The sequence below is a fragment of the Triturus cristatus genome, chromosome 9, assembly GCF_964204655.1.
Source record: "Triturus cristatus chromosome 9, aTriCri1.1, whole genome shotgun sequence".
NCBI lineage: Eukaryota > Metazoa > Chordata > Amphibia > Caudata > Salamandridae > Triturus > Triturus cristatus.
In genome coordinates this window covers 392,349,460-392,365,704 of record NC_140592.1, presented here as the reverse complement: position 1 = coordinate 392,365,704, position 16,245 = coordinate 392,349,460, and the positions used below count along the sequence as shown (strand labels likewise).

General features: G+C 45.0%; 1 protein-coding gene across 1 annotated transcript in view; it reads left to right on the top strand.

Moving 5' to 3' along the window:
* The first annotated feature begins 602 nt into the window (after positions 1–602).
* Positions 603–16,245, top strand: part of LOC146798018 (histone H3.3A) — a 29,812-nt gene continuing 14,169 nt past the window's right edge. Inside the window, exon 1 of the mRNA XM_085625250.1 lies at positions 603–755. The gene's annotated coding sequence lies outside the window, so the exon portion shown is untranslated. The remainder of the gene's footprint in view (positions 756–16,245) is intronic.

Genomic DNA, 16,245 nt, shown 5'->3' with positions numbered 1-16,245 from the left:
CACGCATGCTGTCTGCAATGGACAAATGGCGAGAGCAGCCATCTTCGTCCAAGCAGACACGTGCATCAGCCCACGGCAGAGAATCGATTCCAAAAGGTCTCTCTGACGAGAGCAGCTCGCCAGGCGAGACCTAAAAAAATCAATAGGGACATTTAACTATCAGCGATAAAGTATAACTCGAGATATCACAGTCACGAAAAGGTTACACATAAGCACATCTCAAATGTTGAAATGTCACACACACATATGCAAACTGAAAACCGGGTAGGCATTAAAGTTAGTGGAGCATAATCACAACACAATTTGCATAATACCTATAACCTAACAGGTTTCACCTTCCGGAGCTGTATTTGTGATTAACTGTCACATTAAAACACAGCTTAATAAAACGCCTGTTTCGTTTGAGACAGAATTAAGATATGTAATTCATCACACGGAGACAGTGCTAGCAAAAAAAAAATACGAATGACGATGTAAGCAGAGGATCATGGATAAAACAACGGCCATTTCCGGGTTGCAGTGCAGACTCCTGGAGAACGGCTTTACTATGGAAGCCAAATTGCATTATGGGATACAACGGGGCATGTCGCCATTTTCTTATGAAGCGTTGCATTGTGGGATAGAGCGGGACCAGACCGCGGAACTCAAATCCCCTCCCCCAATCTTAGATATAACTATCTCCGTCTGGCGCGCGGGAGAACAAATTTCCTGTCAGCGACGAGAGAAGAAAGAAGCAGAGAAGAAACACGCACGAGGTAAACGGGTCAAATTAATTGGGCAAGAGGGTATATTTCGTTAGTTCGCCAGTACAGTTACCGGAAATTCTCGCTCACTAGTACGGAAAAATAAGGCAAAATCACCAAACGTTTGAAAAAAACGGTGGCAGATAAAGGCACCGGTAAGATTCACGTTCGGTACGGCGTTGCTTTCAGAAAGGTGGTGTTCCACCGCTGGCTTCGATTTCCGGTGGTTTTGATGTTCAGGACGGGTTTTGTCGGTGGTTTACCGTTGTATCGTTAGCTATTCTCTTATTGTCGCTGCGAGGGGAGGGGCTCGCGGTATCTGCCTCGCGCCGACAGCAACGGCCATGGCAGCCTGCGTCGGGTGCCCGCCCTCCTCACCATAGCAGGTCCTAATAGGAGCAGAGTGGAAAATAGGCATCTTTCCATTGGCTGTTTAGCATGCCACTCATTCTTGTTTCTGCAATACACGGTCCTCTCTTGCAGCTTATTGGCCTGACACTAGCTCACTGACTCAGCTGGATGCACCCACTACAGGTTACGTCATTGGTAGCTATTTGGGAGCCTAAGCATAGAAACAAATGATGGGCAATAACCTAAGTCTCCGTCACGGATGTGAAATAAATACTTCCCGTACATTTGGAACTTTAGCGCGATCCCGGAAGAGCATGCAGCTCAAAGCCAGAGCGATATTTTTTTGTACAGCGCATGCGTGATCGTTAAATACTGACGAGCTCGTCCTAGTATCACTTTATTCACTGCCAGCTGTAGATTAATTAATTAAAGGTGTGCCGTAAGGGTGACTGGTATTCGGGCAATCGTCTTACTTATGCAGTATGCATGGAGAGTGGAACGTGTAGAGTGCGGTATAACTCTACACGTAGTAGAGTGCGGTAAAACTACACGTAGGGTGATTTTTCCAGTCGAAGCAAGCTATATACAACGTTGGACTTACTGTTGGATTCATGGAACGTATGAATGTTATGTTTTTTTCTGGATTGCAGACGGTTGTTTGCGAAGCTCGAAAAATGATACCAGACTTGCAGGTCTAGAATGTTAAATATCTACTCGATCTAACTAATGCTCGTAACCCCTAAACTGACTTCAAATTGTTAGCCTCGGAAAATATTATAACTCACTTAGCCGTCAGTTACACATGAGATCACCATCAAATGTGAGCTCAGCATATATGCTGTAAAAACACTCCTTTTGTTTGATTTAATATACTAAACTTTTGCTCCTTTTATAATGCAAATCTAGCCACATTTATACACATGACCCCTGACTTTCCTCTTATTTCATTAAAAGCATTATCACTTTTAATACATGTATAAATGAAGCATGAAGTGGTAACTGTCATTTGCAATGAGCACATTAGCCATTGAAATGACCCCCAAACTTCCCACTGACATGCAGTCCTACTGATAAAACTGTATAGTATACAAACAATATTTGAAAATAGAGTAACTGCAAATGTCATTTACACCTCACCAAGTAGAGTGTTTTGTTTTGCTTATTTTTACATATTGTCTGCATTACACTTCTGAATTTTAAAGAAAGTGCTTTCCTAGATCCTGATACTTTTAAATGTTTGTACTATTCGTTTGCAAGCTATTTAAATGTGTTGGGGAAAATAAACCGACATTCTACAGCCTTTTGTTTCACAATACTTGACAGTTCGCTTTACAAACTGCTCTAACTATTCAAGAGAAAGGGAAACGTCATTTCCAAGATATATTAAGCAGCAATTAGTAAAAAGACAAGCTGACATTTGACCTCTGCCCTTGAACTGACAGCAAATGTGTCAAGATAAAACAAGGTGTAAAGGCATCTTTATTGCTCATTCACTATCTGAATGAACATGACACCTGTTCTTTTCTAGCTCAGGGTCACTCTCCTCACCCCCCCCCCCTCCTCCCCCCCCCCCCCCCCCTCAAAAAATGGATTCTCAAAATAGCACAACCTGATGACATCTGACTTGCCATAGCGGTAGATTTTTCAAGGTCTGATTTGACACCTGCGTCTGCCACCTTTTCTCACTGGGTAGCTACCTCGCTATGCGCGTATTTTTTGTTTAATTTTTTTAACCGATATGAAAAGTATTTGAATGTCTTGGCCAGTACAAGAATTGGGGAAAATCGCCTAAAGCCGATATTTAAACAGCAAACCTAAGAATAAAGCATTTTAAAATGTGTTCTGGAGCTGCTTTACTTGTCCCTGGTTAATAGTTGAATTGAACCAAAACAGAGAAGCGGTGTTGCAACTCAATAGAGACAATTTTTTTTATACAGTTTCTTTTCATTGTCTAGCTCTTTGCTGAATCTTAAAATATGAACAAATAGCAGGTGTTTTGCTTTAGGAAGGGGGCACTCCAGCCCTCAGTTGTTTGGGCACAGGTTTAAAGGTGGTAGGGGCTTTACTTCAAAGGGGTAGTTCCCTGCGGCAGTGTGACCATTGTGTGTCTCCCCTTGATGTTAAAGTATAAAAAGATGACTACATAAGAATAAGTATTTGCGTATCTAAGTATGGCAGAGGGAAGGTGGTGAAGTGATGCATATGATTTATTTTCCACCAAAATATTTTATTCATTACCCTGCATCATGTGCATTCCATGACACCTTAACTTTTCATGCACTCTGACTTTCCTGTTGCCTCCTTTTTTTAAACGGCCTGGGTCCTGTAGTCTCTTAAGTTGGTCTGGTCAGTTATGTTTGCCCAAGCTTAACTAGTCATAGAACCCCAGGAAAACTGGTCACTCCTAAATAAGATCGGTGGTCTACAAACAGATTTCCCGTCGGTTCTATGGACGAGCCTCTTTAGTCAGACTAGTTAGAGATTTTACCATCCGAGGAGTGCTTTTTGTCCACACGTGGAATGAAGGCCAATTAACAGGACAGGCACAATATGTTGAAATAACATAAATATTAGACATTTATATGGTTACAATAATTCTTGAGATAATCTGAGCTAGCAATACCAAGGCAGAGCCAGAATTTCAATTTTAGTTCCTGCTTTACGATATCAATATTTGTGTGTTGGTTTACCAATGTCCTTAGACAAAAAATAGAAAAATCCTGGAACGCGACAATCCCACGTAGCTCGTACCCAAGTAAACAATCATTGGCATAGCCAATAGGTCTCGCCTTTGGGACCGTATAAGTGTTTACCCATGCAACACTTGATGTTGTTGCACCAAGGATATTGTGCTGGATAACTAAACACTTACAAGGTCCCAAAGGCGAGACCTATTGGCAATGCCAATGCTTGTTTTCTTTAGTTTTATGTAGCGCAAATTCGACTCTAAGGGGTCAGTGCTTTACATGAGCACCAGTTACGTTAGACTTGCACATTATTATTTTTTTTTGTTAGGCACGGGGAGATTAAGTGATTTGCCCAGAAATTTAAAACTTACAAGTAAAAAACTGATTAAGCTGACTGCTATGGTTGCAGGGCAGCGCTGACTAGGCCTGGTGAGACTTTTAAAACTCTTGCTCTGGTTACCGGCGGGGCCCGTGTTATGAGAGGCTACAGGCACTAAATAAACTCCGGCAGCCGTGTTCAGCCCAGACTCACGTGGCATGACCATATCAGGCAGCAGGCACTACCAAACTAAGACTGTCCAGCAGCTTCTGTGGCGGCACTCACTGGAGAGCCAAATAGAGCGCGGCTGAGGGCTGATTGTGGGCCATTGTGAAAATATTCCTGTTAATTGCAGTGCAGGAGGTTGCTGCAATTAACAGGAATATTTTCACACGTGCCCACAATCGGCCCTCAGCCGCGCTCCATTAAGGGAAGAAATGCAGGAAGACCAAAAGCACGACGTGTGCTTTACATGTCGTGCTTTTGAACTTGATGCATGTCTTTTTAGGTCTCGCTGGCATTGCAGCGCTAAGCGCTGCCGCCAACGAGACTTATTGTTGCCTTGTTTGCTCCCAAGGGAGACAGACCAGGGCACGCGCAGCGATCGGGGTCTGTGGACGCGCGTCTGAGACGCGCTTGCACAGACGCACACGCACAGACACACGCGCGCGCACACTCCGCCGCTGCCGACCCCCCCCCCCCCACCGCATCCCCGGCTGCCTAACGCGCGCGCACACACCTCGCCACCGCCGCCCCCCCTGTTAGACCAGTGCCTGGATCAAAAATTTCTGATTGCTGCAGGGGCAACATTAATGTCATTTAGGCGTCAAAAGATGCATGATGCCATCCCCGCCACGCAGACTTTTTGGTAAATCAACGTACATAAATAACATCACAGTAAATGTACATAGGGTTCACTCAAAGTTTGCGAATAATAGTTGTTAAAACAATGAGAACCCCTTGATTGAATGCATGAGAAAGATCTCCGCTTGACGCCAAGTATTTATTGGAACATGAGGAGATAAGGATACGCCAACAAGCACAGTGTGTCCGTGGAGTCGCGCTCGCTACTCACAACCAGTGCCTTCAAAAACACTCCGTACGCTCCAGCCGCCAACACTGCAGACAGAATGAAGGGAGGGATCTGCAGGAAGACCACGTCTTTTCCAGTCTAAATAAACTGAACATTACTGCAGCACTCCGCTCTCAGACGGAGCAGCCGGCACCCACTCTGGATAAGGGAGGAGTTTCCTTGGCGGAAACTTAATTCCGTCCTTTCTTGCTGTCTCCTCTCTCATAAGCCTAGCGCGAGGCCAGCAGTGCAGCTGGCAGTCCACAGACCCAAGCAGCGGCAGCAAACTCAGTGAGGAGTCAGTGCATGCTGACATACTAGGACGGTAAGAGATGCTTCCGTGCACGCGAACAGGACCGTGGGAGGCAATGCGTGCCTGCACACCTGCCGGACATCATCCCATCGTGGCAGAAGGCTGACCCATCATGAATATAAACTAAGCAGCCTCTACAGCTCTCCGATGAGTCTTTACAGATGAAAAATATTTTTGTGATGGTAAAACGATTTGGGTGATGTGTGTCTTGTTGTACCAACTCACAAAGCAGCGTTGCCTTTAGAGTTTACTATAGCAAGGACCTGTTTAATTGTGCGGCAATGAAGCATCATACGGTTTTTCTCTGAGGCATGAGAATACAAATTATGTGGCAAAATGAGATACTCCCGATGCACTATTATTCCATAATGTTGTAATTTTAACACATTTTAGTACCACAGGGCCCAAGTTTAATCTCTTTATAATCGTTTAATACCTGAATACAACAAGGTGGCAACTTAATCTTTCCAACAGGTCTGCTACTACGCTCTATCACCAGCTGCGTGTAAAAAAGCTAATTTTCATCCCCTTGAACTAGAAACATTTTTTGTTGTAATTTGGAAAATATGTAGACGATGGAGGCTTATAGGGCAATTGCGGTAACTCTATAATTAGATGGACAATGTCGTGGTAATAGAATCGTGTAGTGTAGTTCAAGTGGCCCAGATTACAATGCGGCATAGAACGTTTTCCATGGAATTTACAAACTGGATGTATGTGCTTCCCTCTGAAAATGATTATTCTCACTAATTGTACTTGTGCCTGGATTCTGGGCGGATATCCAAGGATAGGAAGCTGCCACCAGGCATACCATGTTCTAATAGTGGACTTTCATTTTACAAGCTGATGCATTCTGGGATTTGTGAGCTCCGTGACATCATATGAACCAATTAGACTAATATAAAAAGATGTAGTGGTTTAAAAGAGAGGAAGTATGCTAGGAACATGATGCCCTGGTGTCATGGAGGTATCTGGTAACCTTAGCAGAGCGAGCATACCTTAAAGAGTGGGTTATGGTACAGGATGCTGTAAAATAAATCTAACTTTATAGTATTTAAAGACGAGGCGTTAAGTTGTGCCTTTGCTTTTTACCGCACTTTGCCCAAATCTACCCGATATATTAGGGTCATTGTTGCCAGACTTGCTATTTTTTCTATTGATTTTTTTTTTTTACTGTTTAGTTTAAGCAAAATGTACATTAAATTACAATAAAACAAGACGATCAGTAATAATTCATCAATACCTTTAACACATTCAGCATTATTTGATTACATGTGAGAGTGCGAAGTAAACTATTTCCTGAGTATGCTAGGATAATATTTTGTGCTGCAGGGCATCAGACTACTAGCGCCCTATCATTGTTGTGTGGAGGCTGAACCGATCCCTCTCCTGCCATCACTGGCCTCACTGACCGCTATCTCATCACTTTTGCCTTATTTGCTTCCCCTCCGTCAGTATATACATTTCACTAAAAATATAATTACCCTAACAGCATTAACTCGTTATTGTCTTTAACTCGTTCAGATCTCCTAATCCTATCTCTTACCCGTAACCTGGTCCTATTGATTACATTTATTTTACCTTAACCTTAACAATATCTTCATATTAGTCCTATATCTCTAGGTTACCATTTTACCTGCACCCATGTCCACTGGAATTATGCAATTCTTAAATCTACACCTGTGGTCGCTAAATGTACTCTTGCAGTAGGATTGTTTTCCCCCACATTACTCTTAATTACGTTAGCAGACGTAATCACGTTATTGTTGGAAATTCCGTATCAAAGGGTAATGCAGAATTACTGAAATTACTCCGGCATAATTAGAATTACACCCAAGCCTATTTGGTACTCCTGGCAATGGCTCTGCAATCCCCTTTCTCAGAGGTCGGGATGATGCAGTGGAAGGACAATATTTCTATACCTTGCCATTCCCTTAGCTTCTTAGCAGCAAATATAAGATTGTTGAGAGGCTAATGGTGGAACCATGTGCCAACAGTGCAAAAGTGTGCATTATTCTTCTGCCTTTTTTGGGGAATTTATGTCCATTCCCCCATTTTCTTAGCAGGTCTTCATTCCGTTGCATGTTTAGGTTTGGCGTGTAATGATGTTTACACTATTTCGAGAAAACATTCTGAATTATGTACATACTCCATGGGGATTTGGTTCATCCTTCTTCACCCATTAGTCTTTGGCTCGGGATTCTTTAGACACAGGCTGTTTTTGGTTGTATCCTTCCACGTCAACTGAAATGCATGTCAGTCTATTTTACATCTGCAATGTCTCTTGTCACTCATTTAATTCTTTATCTCATCCATGCTTTGTCTACCCAAAACATTCCTATTTAGGTCTCGCCTGGCGTTAGCAGCGCGCATGCGTTGCCCTCGCCATGCGAGGGATTCTTGGAATCTATACGGTTCCAGAAGTTATGCGTCCTCTCCGCCTGCAATTGTCATTGGCGCGCATCGGTTTTCGTCACTTATTATGCTGAATATGCTTTGTTGATTGCACTGGGGGGGGGTTTTAGTCCCTCCTGGTTGCCACCCTGTCTGCTTTAGGCCACGCCCACCGGGATTGGATCTTTCACTGACGGCGTGAGACGGTGGGTTTTATGACTGGCCGCACTTTTTTTTTTACTATTGCGTGCGGTTTGTGTTATTGTTTGTTCCTGTTTGCCTTTGGCGCTCAGTCTTTCAGGGGCGCATACCTTGCATCAGAGGTGTTAGTTGTGTTGGACCCGAGAAAGGGAGAGATTGATTGCGAACAGCAGGAGTGCAGTAAGGGTTGAGCTGCTCCTTTCCACAGTCTCGAAGACTCGAAAGCGAGGAGGAAGACTAACCACCTCAACCCTACCCTACATTAACAAGCATTTACAATGCAATAGGTCTCTCATTTACACAAGTTTGAGCTATTGACATTGCAAATAACAATGCCTTTTATTTTTGTTTTAGTTTTTAAAACATAACTAAAAGGCATTATCATTTACAATGCCAATAGCTCAAACTTGCGTAAATGCGAGACCTATTGCATTGCAAATGCTGGTTTTAGTGGAGCGCAGCTGAGGGCTATTTGTAGGCACTTGTGAAAGTATTCCTGTTAATTGCAGCACCCTATAGCGCTGCAATTAACAAATATTTTAAGAATCGCCCACCATCAGCCTGCAGCCGTAGCCCATTCGGAAAGAAATGTAGCAAGTGCAGGAGCCACTTGCTATGGAACGCGTCCCCGCAAGCTGAAAATTACCAGTTTTCGCGCCGCTCGCGTTAAGTGGCGGTGCGATCGCCCTCCCTGGATGTGCGCGCTTCACTAAGGGCAGTGCGCGCTCGGGGTCACTGCACCTTGCATGGAACACTGACACACACGCCCCCTCCCTCCCCTGGATTTATGATGGTTTGGACAAGGTTTGAGCAATTCCATTGTATCACAGACTGCTCTTCAAGAAAGTCTTGCAATCCAAATAATTTGTTTCTGAAGACTGAAGAGCTGTTTCGGTGTGTTAGTGACAGTCGGGAAGGCCTACTCCTTCTCTACGAGGAGGAAATAGGGCAGAGAGCAAAGGGATGTTAGAGAGCAGATGTGGCAGAGAGCAGAAGGGTCAATGAAAGAAAAGGCATGAGAAGCAGAAAGTTTTGTTAGTAGAGGGGCAGTGTATGAGCAAAGGAGGTGGTGTGTGAGAACAGGAAGAAGGGTACATAGAGCAGTGTGTTAACCGAGGGGGGCAGTGTGTGAAAAGAGGGAAGTGTACAAGCAAAAAGTGAAGAGAACAGAGGGCAGTGTAGGAGCAGAAATGGCAGGGAGCAGATTATGTAGAGTGCGAGGTCGGGCTGTTACAGCAGAAGGTGCAGGGAGCCCAGGGCACAAGCCGGGGGGTACACATGGATCCACAGGGTCCACCCACTATTTTCACAGGGTGGACGCATTCCACCCTGCAAGAAGCTGGGCCACACTCAAATATGATGAACTTGTACAGGTGTAATTTCCAGGCACCTGGGCGCATTCAGCTGCACCTGGATGTTTACTCTTTCAGAGTAGCAACATGCAGGCAGTGTGGGGGCTTTTGTATTTCAGACTCCTTTGGGCCCATAAAGAAGTAGAATTTAAGTGGCCATCAGGCATCCTTTGGTTCCACTATCCTGGCTGGAAGCTATCTGAGCGGTCACACCTAGAGGCAAGGGATGGGAAACAAAGGCTCGCAGCTTGTTATCTCTTCACAAATACTTGAGGAGTGTTTTTGACTTTCTTCAAACCTATATATAAGGGATATGCATGCACTGTAAGAATGTCACATGTGCTGGTCTGATAGTATCTACACAAATACAATTTTAAATGCCATAATTTAATTTTTTTATAGCCTTAAGATATTTAAAATGTGGACTTTGCAACCAATTTGAACAGATTTACTGCCACGTTTCTCCTTGTTGCCAATTTCTTGGTAGAAGAGTTTTTACAAAATAAATGTATAAGTTGATGCTCACATTTTGGGTCGGGATGCTTCACTTTTTTGGCACAACCCTGATGCAAAATTCCATTTGTTAAATCTCATAATAAGCTGAAATGTACTCCTAATAGACCCGCGAAACATGTGTAAGGTGATAAGATCTTATGTCACTAACTGTGAAGCCACACCATGATGTTGTGCTGTGATTTCAAGCACCATGACTGTCACTTGCATACTGCCTAACTTGGTTAGTCCCCTACTTCTTTTTTTAGGACTTGTGCCCTGAGGGAACTGATGGGGTAGTGTGTGTTGTCAATGGGGGCAGGTAGATTTGGCAGAGTGCAGTTGGGTAGTCTGTGAACAGAGGGGGGATTGCTCAAGCAGATGGCACAGGGAGCCGATTTGGGAGTCAGTGAGATGGGAACAGTGTGAGAGCAGAAGGGGCAAGGGGCAGAGTGGAAGTGTAAGAACAGAAGGGAGGTTGTGTGCATAGAAGGGGCAGTGTGTGATCAGATGGTACTGCGAGCCGAAGGAGCAGGGTGCAAATTGGGCAGCGTGTGATAAGGGTCAGGGAGCAGAGGGAGTAGAGGAGAACAGGGACCAGTATGAGCAGAATAGCCAGGAAACAGCGTATGAGATGGGGCATGTTCCAAGGAGAAGGGGCAGTGTGTAACCAGTAGTCAGTGAGTCCGCAGAGGAAGCAATGTGTGAGCAGAACTGGTAGGGAGCAAAGTATCAACAAAGGAGGTAGTGTGTAGACAGGCTAGGGGCATGATGCTGTGGTAATCGTTGTGAGTTTAAGTTAGTTTGTGGGCAGAGAGTAGTGACTGACCATAGATTTTCTAACTGTATTTCCAGGGCTTTAAGTGGGCTGGGTCCTGCCGGTGCGGAGACTGTTCTCTATCAGATTCTCCATTTTTGCCCTTACTATCAGGGTGAAAAAAGATCTTAACTCTGCAGCTGTGCATCTCTTCACTGCATGTGATGTAACTTCAAAGACACTCTTAATAGTTCTTGCTGTCTCGTCCTTTCAGAATTTAAACTGTTTCAATAATATATACAACAAAGCCATTGATGTTGCTAATTTATCTTATGCAACTAACAACCACTGACAAAGCCAATAGTCCAGGCTTTTTGTAGGTGTATTGTTACATTTTGTATTCTATATCTAGATGCAATGACAAGCAGCATAATACTAGTCGGCCGGCACACTATGCCAAGCACCCATTTTTGGCATATGTGTTTTGAAAATGCGCCCTTAATTACATTGAGAGAGCCCCCCACCCGTCAGTTTTTAGATCCCACATAAACCTGTGTATATTCATAAGGGTTTATTGTATTTAAAAAATAACCTTGCCATTCCTAAAATGGATCAGATTTAACACATTTCAAGTGGATAAACCCATCCCACTCGGACCCCATCAATAATTTTATGCACTCGGCTACCAATGGCTATTTTTTAAATGGGGGGTATTTTCCCTCGCGGATCATCAGCCCTCTGCGACACTTTATACCAAGCCTACAATCCCGAAATATAGCAAAGCCCCAAAGTGCTCCCTTCTAACCAAGCCTATCGGCCAACCTACAGACAGTTATTTTCACCGACAGCTGAGTGACAACTGCTTGGAGCTTCAGCCAGGTCGGAGGGGGCGCCGGGGGGGCTGGACAGCAGGAGTTGATTGGACGGAGTAGAGGCCTCGAAGGTAAAGAGAAATCTAGAGAAGGCGACGCAGGCCTAGATCGAAGTGAGCACCACTTAAGAGTGAGATCTCAACCGCCTCATGCTGTCGAGTTTCTATTCCATTAAACTGCATGACAAGAGCACATACCCTATCGTTAATGCCACTTAGAAACCGCAGGCATGTAGTACACGCGCTAGACAAAAACACTGCCCAACCAAAGCACGGCTACGAACCAGCAGTCGTAGTGGGCGGGACCTGAGTAGCAGGACGTGCCATACCTTTTTTATTTAAGAAAAACAGTTCTTACTTGTGAAAAAGGCAACCATCCCGGGTGGTTAATTCCGAGAGATAACGAGCATAACCACACGCTCCATGCCAGCAAAAAGCATGTGGTAGGACTTTTCAAAGCCCACTACTAAATGTATGTACTAGTTAACCTGCTAAACTGGCATGAAATGGCCAATATCTGGTCAGTGATTTTTGCTCTTGGCTGTTGCATGAGGAAACTTACTCAAGGCAGGTGGATAATAGTAGTCTGGCATGCCCTGTGCCCTTTTATTAATCTGTGCACATCACGTCTAGGTGCAACCATCCTTGCCCCCATGGATATTGGTGTGTTACAAATATCCTCTTCCTCAGGGGACCACTTCCATTGTTCAAGAAGGGATGTTCGTAACACTACAAAGCTCCCCACTTCAAATGATATAATCAAACCAATCGGGACATGCAAGACTATCATAAGTTAGATTGCCCTCCTATTCAAGCTAGACAGTCCAACAGCTGGCTCAATGGAGCCATTATGGCATGTATAGATTGGCGTGAAAGGTATATCTGATAGACCTTTAGCCCTAGATTCCTTTGAACTTCCCAAGCGTCAGGCTGGATCCAAAAGATTTTTCATGAGCAGTACCCCTGCACGCCGGTAGGTGGCGTCATTCAGCTCCGCATGTGTTGTGTGCACCAGGTGCGCTGACATCAGTTATTTTCTTTCCTCGCCAGTCAGCGCTGATCTGGAAAAGAGCTACTACTCAGTCACTGACTGGATTTTTTTCCGGCATTTTGTTGTGTGCTTTTGTCATCCTGGTGTGTAGGATGGCATCTAAGAAAGCAGGATTCAAACCCTCCAGAGCCTGTCATCGGCCAATGTCTGACACAGGCTTGCACCTTCTCTCCCTGTGGTGTCTGGAGCATGACCACGACTCAGTTGTGCTCAGATTTCTGTGCCATGAATCCGAAGGCCTTGCGAGAGCTATTCCCTTTAGCTCATGGCAGCCCGGCGTGCAACTCAATGTAATTCGAGGTCCAGGTAGATGGAGCTCATGGAGTCTGAGGTCGTCGTCCTCCAAGTACTCGGGACATTCAGGTAAGTCGAACCACAAGAAGAAAAAAGAATCGAAGAGGTCTTCGACTTCTTGTCCATCAGCTGGTGAGACAAGGGAGCTTCGACATTTGAGCCCGGGCTGTGATGTAGATCCTGTGCCTTCTCCACACCTCCCCAATTTTTCCGGGTGCCAGAGCGACCCTCTCCCAACTAAAGACATCTTACATGGTCATGCTCCTCATCTTTGAGTGGTTCGATCGGCTTGCACGCCTGCGGGTTCGGAGGAGGCCCTTCTGGTTCCATGCCTCCAGCTCCAGTCAGTCCTCATGGATACATTCTTGGCGCTGGACCAGCGCTGGTCATAGGTCAGCCTTTCCCTGTTGCTGCTCCCAAGGGCACCATCCCCATTCTGATCCTCAAATTTGCTAAGGAGCCGGATGGACATTGCCTGGCACCGGCAGAAGCTGTGCCTCCTAGATCGGAGCCTGAGCTCTATTCCCTCAAATTAGGACTCTGGGAAGAATGGGAGGGGTCACTGCTCCCTGGCGAATACCAGCCGTATGAGGAAGATCCTAGCATGGACTGGTGTGATGAGCCTGGTGAACCTCTTGAGATACAGGTATGACCCCCCCCCCCCACTGTGACTACAGAGGTGGGACCATTGTTCTCAATTCTGCAACGGACGGTGGCTGAGGTACTTCACCTGCAGTTGCCCTCTGTGGCAGTCGAGACTAATATCTTGACAGAGGTGCTACAAGCAGGTGTCGCCACATCGGAACTGCTACTCTGTTCAATGATGCCCTCACTGGCATCCTTTTGGAGACTTGGTCCAAACCCAACACGCGGCTCCTCTGGGTAGGACAATTGCCCACTGCCTCGTTCCAAGGGATCCAAACTTCCTCACCAAACACCCTATCCTGGACTGGAGAGCTTGGTGGTCCCAGCCTCCCCATCTCATGGCACACTCCCTACTTCTCTCCTGGACAGTAATTTGTTAGAAATGGGATCTCTAGCTGGTAGTGGTTTGCACCCTGTCCCAATTGGTGGCCCTCACTCTACTCTGGGTAAGGGAGTCAACCAGCTAAGATGACCCCTGCTCACCCCCTTGGTAACTTGGCACGAGCAGTCCGGCTTATCTTAGAGGCAATGTGTAAAGCATTTGTACATAAGCGCACAGTAATACAGTGAAAACACTAGAGTTCACTCCAGTTCAGGAAAATAGCCAATATTTATATGAATAAAACAAGCACAAAACAAGAAAAATCAAACGTACGCAAGTGAAGATATCACTCTTTAAAGATTAAATAAGTTCAGTCCATAGTAGTCTATGGATGTGTTTCTTTTAACACAAAGTACCTTGGATGCGTCAAAAGACGAAACTGGCACAGGGGAGGTGATGCACCAGAAAAGCAAAGCGATGCATCGGTTCCTTACTCCACAGGGGAGGTCATACATCAGTTCTTTACGCCACAGGGGAGATCATGCGCCTCTTCCTTTTTGTAAGGGGGAGGTAGTGTAGTGCTGTCAAGACACGCGGCCTCAGTTGCTTTCTTGCAGTGAGACCTCAAGGAACAGTGGGTCGAAAATCCAGACTCGTGGCAAAGCATCTGTTTCACAACTGCTGACCAAGTGCTGCGTGAGTGGGTGTAAAGGATGATACGGCCATCTGGACTCATGAGATATATATATTTACCAGTCTGCCTGTTGCCACTCCCTGTTCCAAAAGGTAGCTCCCAATTGTTGCATCAACCACAGCTTTCACATCAGGCTCTAACATGTAGAGCAGCAGCAAGCGGCTGGCCAGCACAAAGCAACAGGTAGAGTGGTAGTCCCTCCTACAGCATCCAGCTCCTACTGACAAAATGGCCTTAAGTCCAGAAGTGTTCTGATTTTGGCTTGTCAGAAGTCCAATACTTGTAACCCTTCCTGCCTTTGAAGTTGGCAAAGTTCAAAGGAAAGTCTTTATAGTGCACAAGACCCTACCCTTCCCTGTCCTGGCTCCAGACACACTACAAGGTAATGGAGACAGCTCGGTCTGAGGACCGGCACAGCCCTATTCAGGTGTCGGTGACCAGCTCCCTTTGTGTTTGTGGCTATCTAGAGTGAATGCACAAGACACCAGCTGTCCGCCAACCCAGGCGTGTATTCTACAGACATGAGGAGGCACAGAATGGTTGTGCAAGAAAATACCCACTTTCTGAAAGTGCCTTTTCCAAACTCTCAATTTAAAAACAAACTTCACCATGTAGTTTTAAATTGGGAGTTTAGAGACCCCAAATCTCTATCTGCTCCCAATTCCTAAATTTCACTTAAATATTTTAAGGCAATCCCCATGTTGCGCTATGGGAGAGATCAAGCCTTGCAATAGTGAAACTAAATTAGCAGCAGTATTTCATTATTAGGACATGTAAACACCAGTACTAACTTTGAAATACAGTGCACCCTGCCCATGGGGCTGTTTTTGGGCCTACCTTAGGAATGACATGCATATAATAAGAGGGAAGGTTTGGGCCTGGCAAGTAGGTGCACTTGTCAGGTCAAAATATCAGTTTAAAACTGCACACAGACACTGCAGTGGCAGGTCTAAGACCTATTTACAGGACTACTCATGTGGGTGGCCCTATCAGTGCTGCAGGCCCATTAGTATCATTTGATGTACAGGCCCTGGGCACCCCTGCTGCACTTTACTATGGACTTACTAGTAAAACAAATGCGTCAATCATGGATAGACTAATCACCAATACAATTTACACAGCACTGGTCAGCAATGGTCAAGTGCTCAGAGTCCTAAAGTCAGAAATATAGGAGGAAGGCAAAAGGTTTTGGGATAACACTGCAAAAAGGGCCAGGTCTAACAAGAATCTAAGAGGCTGGACTGCTTGGGGAAGGACTTTTTATTTTTTTTCTTTCACCAGGCTAGCATTCCTTTTGGGCTATTTTTCCCACACTCTGTTGAACACTGTGCATGGTTTCTCACAGGTTCCAGGGGAGGCATGGGCCATACTCTCTCAGGCTGTCGCCGATGGGAGAGACATAGCAAAGTGTTTGTAAAAAACAAAAAAAAAAAAAAAAAATTGAGATTTTTAACAGACACATGTATAGTATAAACAAATATGAAGTTACAGACCACACAGCATTTTACAGATTTCTGTCCTATCAATAATTGCCGTTTACCAGTATAAAATAGGGACAATAACATTTCACCTAATTGTCCTGCTCTTTTTTAGGACTATCACGCTATACAATAATGCATCTTACAAGGTTATCGTGGTTAGAAGTTGGTTGCGGCAAACACGGTCTAGGTAGACAAACGTTTAGCAC